This window comes from Haematobia irritans, chromosome 2, assembly GCF_050003625.1.
Source record: "Haematobia irritans isolate KBUSLIRL chromosome 2, ASM5000362v1, whole genome shotgun sequence".
Lineage (NCBI taxonomy): Eukaryota > Metazoa > Arthropoda > Insecta > Diptera > Muscidae > Haematobia > Haematobia irritans.
The window spans coordinates 114,216,139-114,222,134 of record NC_134398.1 but is presented as its reverse complement, the minus strand read 5'-3'; the positions used below and the strand labels follow the sequence as shown (position 1 = coordinate 114,222,134).

The 5,996-nt window shown below is 28.6% G+C and overlaps 1 long non-coding RNA gene across 1 annotated transcript; it reads right to left on the bottom strand.

Annotated features, from left to right (window-relative positions):
- Positions 1–1,100: 1,100 nt before the first annotated feature.
- LOC142225584 (uncharacterized) lies at positions 1,101–1,683 on the bottom strand. Its single transcript, XR_012719334.1, has 3 exons — positions 1,627–1,683; positions 1,454–1,498; positions 1,101–1,283 (listed from the first exon to the last, which is right to left on the bottom strand). It is a non-coding gene; the product is annotated as an uncharacterized LOC142225584 (long non-coding RNA).
- Between the last annotated feature and the right edge of the window lie 4,313 nt (positions 1,684–5,996).

The following is a 5,996-nucleotide window of genomic DNA, read 5'->3' as shown; positions in this document are numbered from 1 at the left end:
AATTTTAGTTCATCTATAACATTGTAGTTTAGTTCATTTTTACAACACCATAAGATTTATATACCCCTACCAAGTTAAAAAGTCAGTATTATTTTGGTTTACTTGCTTATTTTGTGGGAAACCCGATAATAAAAATTGGTTAACAGTCTCTTTAAAATGTCGACGACTAAACTATTTTTAAATCAATCATTCCACAGTACACAGAAATTAAATAATTAAAGGAACAACAAACTGTTTTACTATTATGAAAATTTTCATACATTAAAATTAAACTTTCTTTAAGCAAAAGTACTTTATTATAAAAACTTATGATGAAAGTTCTTAATACAATGTTTTTTGTGAATAAAAATTATGGCCACGTGGAACAGAGAGTAGTTCATTTGAACTCGCTGTTTGAACATTTTGACTTATCCTTGTTTTATTCATCGTAGATAATTTTTTCACATATCTTGCTGGAAAAAAAATGGAAGCAATGATGAAAATTGTTAAAAATTAACACCATGTAATGAAATATAATTTTTTAAGTCTTTATTTTAGCTTGTAACTTACCATATTTGGGGGCATTTTTCAAATGGTGTAAGGAATTCAACTTTTCTTTGGAAAACGTATCTCATAAAATTTGTACCTGAAACAATTAGAGAAATAATGAAGTATTCTATATAAACTCATAAAACTGTGTTTTTATCGATGTGAAGGATATAATAAAATAAATATTCTAGTTGAAAGAAAGCCAAAGTTTTAATATAAAACTTACCAATTCTCTATTAAATTGTACGCTGAGGGGAAATATAAAAAGTTGTCCAAATTTATTTGGGTTACTCTGAAATTAAATATTAAATAAAATTATTAAATAAGTTTTCAAAAAATTTAATGAAAAAAATAATAGTATGCATAAAAAACCAAATATTCTTGATAACCCTAGACAGTCATCATTCGTCAAAATGACGACACGTAATTTCATTTTCGATTTAAAATTTTAGTCTATTGGGAAATGGTAAATTTAAGTTATACTAATTCGACCGTTTTATTAATTTTTGTTTTATACTACTTAAAACCAAATAGAATAAGAAAATAAACTCAAGTTTGGTTCACTTTTTCGCTCACGATGAAAATTATAGCGTCTTGAAATGAGCCGTAGTCAAAATGACGAAGGATGACGTTAAGTACAAAAAATAAGGATGACTGTCCAGGGCTAAAAGAAAGTTAAAGAATCCTTACCAATTCACTATTAAATTACAGGCAAAGGAGTACTAAAAATTTGTCCAAATTTTTAAGGGGTTATTCTGAAATTAAATATTTGTGTTTACATTAAAAATATTACATTGGTTTCCAAAAATTTTGATTAAAAAATTCTAAAATAAGGCATTAAAAACCTGTAATTTTGATGATAAAAAGGTCACAAAAACGTAAATATTCTAGTTGAAATAAAGCCAATTTTTAAAAGAAAACTTACCAATTCTCTATTTTTTAAATTTGTCCGAATCCATCTGGAGTTGCTCTGAAATTAAATATTGTTTTTACAACAAAGAAAAACATTAAACTGGTTTCCAAAAAAATAATTAACAAATAATAATATACAAAAAAAATATTCTTTTTAAAAGAAAGTCATGTTAAAAAAATACTTACCAATTTATGAATAAACTATACGCTGAGATATAATAAAAATTTTCCAAATTCATCTGGAATTGAATAATAATTTTTTACATAAAATACTAAAAATTTCAATACACTTTCAACATATTTTCCTAAATATTCGTAATAACTTTTTTCTAAACTACCGATAAAATATTAATAACTTTCATTTAAAAGGTTTAATAAACAAACACCAATATATGTCTCAAAAATCCAAAATATTCCATGCCTTTATATTCCCTTGTTGCATACCTACAACATGCAACAAGATGCAACAGTCCACGCCAACGCCAAATATACAACTGAAGCATGCCAAACAAAACCAAGCAAAGCCAAAACATTCCTACAACAACAAAAACACATGTGCCTTTATTGAAAACAACACCTCATCCAGCCAAATAAACCATCCGCGAATAACAAACACACACACACACACAAACCACTAAATGGACAAAAATAAAAACAACCCACGCTCATGTATACACAACAAAACTCAAGTAACATCATCTTTACATTAATCACATTCAACTATGCCGATAAAAATCTCTGTACTATTCATTAGTTCGTCGCATCTGCTGAAAATTTACTCTAAGAATAATATTCGTAAAGGCACACCAGTTTATGAACGATGAAACGTTTAACTTAAAATTTGCCAAATTTTCAAGAAATGTTATCTACCATTTTTGACGAAAATGTCTATAAATTTAATTACATGTGAACTAAAAATATTTCATTGGGTAATTTTTTACCAACAATTATTAACTATAGGAATTGTGAGTAAGAAATTGCTATCCACTTTCAAGTTCATTTTTCGTAAAAAAATATTTTCTCATACAAAAAAATCTTATAGTAAATTGCACTTGTTATTTAGAAAATACTTTACATTTCACAAGTAGTTTTATAGCATGACAAACGAATTTTTAACTACCAGTTAAGAAATTTTTTAAGGAAATTTCCATCGTATTTTGTAGGCCATGAACTAAACGTTTGCTACTTAGAATTTGTAAAATTTCCTTTCGTTGAAAATACGAAAAATGAACTAAAATTCTGGAAAATTCTTGTAATAAATTATTGTAAAAATCTTCTTAAATTTACGAGACACTTTTTTTCTGTGTATATGAAATATGTGACATAAATACATATCTATGATTAATAATAATGGAAAGTTTTGCTTCGCACATAACTGAGCAATACTTGTGGTACCACGTGAATGAAGAGAATCCATGTTGTACTTTTTCTCAAGTACTTACATTTTTATTGTTCCTTTTATTCGGAACACATATTGTTTCGGATAAGTACTTGGTGGTATTTGACAAGCAAGTGTTCTCTTCACTTCACTACTTGCGCTCTGAGAGAAAGACAGTGTATGTACTATATTCGACAGCGAATTGCATACATGTATTGAAAAGTTATTCGATGCAGACCTCTAGTATAGATGATACTCTATCGTAAGTAATAAGACCAACTAGAAGAAAAATGACCGAAAAATGACAAAGTCATAAGTAATTGAATGATGTCAAATCATGCAAATATGAGCCACTCACCACACAAAAATGCATTTCTCTGTGACCGAGAGGCATTTTTGTGTGGGTGAGTTGCTCATAACATATTTCCATGATTTCTCATTGGATTTGTTCACTTTATTGCTTATAACTTTGTCATTTTTCGGTTATTTTTCTTCTAGTTGGTCTTATTATCATCTATAGGACCATGGAGAGAAGAAATAAAATACGATTTTTTGTTTGTTATTGTTGGTTTATTCTTCAATAATTTTGTTGTTTTTGATTTCAGCTTAAAACTATGCATTGACTAAACTACAAGTGTAGCTTAACCAACAGAGGAAAAGAATGTTTGTCAAATTTATTTGGGCAAAGCCCTATAGACTGCAAGATGGTTGGATGGACGCACGTTTCGGAATTACCACATTCCTCATTAGCATCCTCTACACTCAAAAAAAAAAAAGTGAACTCTCTATTTCACTAAAACCAATTTAACTTTACTTTAGTTCATGGAATAATTATGTTTGGAGAAAGCTTCCTCTACTCTAAATTAGTTAAATTAACTAAAACCGAGGAAAAAAATTTACACAAATGAAGGATAAAGATTAACTAAATTAGTGTCTTCCACAAAATAGTTCAATATTTTTTAAAATTTTTAAATTTTACTACAAATGCGTTCATCATGAACTTCGTATGTCACTAAAGACATTCTTCCAATTTTGAACTCCAATTGTTTCCTTCAAACTACAAAATTTTCTTTAACAAGTGAAAAAATTTAATTATGTCTAATACATTTTCGTGAATTTGTCCAAAAATATTTACTTAATTTTATGACATCGGCGTGATGCCACCGTTTGTTATACTGTTTAGTTAAAATTTTCTAATAATATTCAAAATTTTGTAAAATTAACCGAAAATTTTCTTCCTGGTGGGTTCACTGTTTTTTCAGTGTACTTGAAGTAAAACTATCAACCAATTATCAGAATAAATTCAGGTTGTTCACTGAACCCAAAGTGAACCACACTTGAAACTTCCGAAAAAAGGTTTGTGATAGCCGGCCTTTGCCGCAATAAATTTGTACAAACATAATTATTTGCAAAAATGGAGTAATAATATCCATGTGTTACCTTTTATGCTTTCAATACAAACAGTAAACTTTCCGCAAAATCGCACACAAAAAATTGCTATTAACATTTTTTAGCAAAGCCTACTCAACCTAAAATTTGACTTAGCACGTGTATTTTAACAGGTGCTGACTTAGCACTTTTACACATTATTACCAAACAGAGATAAAAACAGTTATTTAATATATTTTTTTTTGCTAAACTATGTATTTGTGATTTATCTGTCGATCTGCATCTTAATCCATTTTTTTTATAAAAGGTTGACTTAGCACCTTTACACATTAAGCTAACGACATGCTCTATCGGCTGATATTTTCAAAATAAATTACAATTGTAGAATATCTACTGCCTTCCTTCCATCTAATGTGAAATTAGATGTTTTTTCAAATGAATAATTCGTAACACAGATACAAAAAAATGTTTTGTGTTGTTGAGATTTTATTGGAAAATTAGATCGAATTTTTAGCAAAGCACTTCCCAAATGGGGGCACGGTTGCCAGATTTTTTCGAGAGAGATCCCCAAAAATTTCGAAAGTATATCCCCAACCGAAATATTTTCCCCAAGAAAAATGCATATAATAATTTTATGTATATAAATTTCTTTCTACAAAAAAATAAAAACAAACTCATATTAAACTGAACTGTATTTTAAACGTCACGCCGATTTCACTTGAAGGAAAAAATTTAAATTTAAAATTTCAAGTATGTCTTTAGTACTATACGAAATTCATGATGGGCGCATTATTGGTAAATTTACAAATTCTAAGCAATTCTGAGCTATTTTGTGGGATACACGAATTCAGTAAATATTTGTATATTTTCCTCTCTTTGAACTAGTCATTTAACTCACGTACAAAAAAAAAATATTAAAGTCAAGAAAACTTTCTCAAAACATAACAATTCAATGAACTGAAATATAATTAAATTGGCTATAATGTCATACAGGGTTCACATTTTTTAAAGTGAGGAACATTATCGTGGCACTGAGAAAGGACTGTGTAAAAGACAACAACAGGTTTTTAAATGACTTAGAGCTAAGACTGAAAAAAAACTAATAAATCAAAATTTGTTTCCTAGAATCAAGTATGAACAACTAATAGAGAATTTTTGTCTAAAAAGTATCCTTACTTCAATTCTCCGCTTCTTTGGCTCGGAATCAATACCACAATCATTAGCAGCGTTGCCAGCATAGTTTCACCAAAAACCGCTAGATTTTTTTTGGAGACTGTAACAATATCTAAGTCATATAAGCTCCATTTGCGTACTCGATACATTTTGATTACTATCACCAATTTTTACTGGAAATCCTTCGCTGACACCAAAAACAACATTTTTCCCAGTAAAAACCTGCAATTATCAGCTGGATTTAATCATTAATCCATCAAATCCAATGTGCGAGTTATTGTACAATGTCACATAGAAGTGCACTAGAACATATCAATATGTTTCGTTTTATTTGGTATAAAACCGCTGAATTAATGATAAATTCGTGAACGTGTACATTTTTGCTAATTTTACCCAAGAGAGTAAAACCCATTCTCATTGTCTTTCGAGTTTATACTGAATAACTTTTATTACAAAATTACGAAAACAAACCTATTGTTGTCCAATTTTCGTAAATGTAATTCCATTCCATTAGCAATCTGCAGATTTGTTTTTATCGCTCGTATAATAATGTTTTTATCCTATCAATATCATATTTTTCATTGTATTTTTTGATGTTAAAAGAATAATACCACAT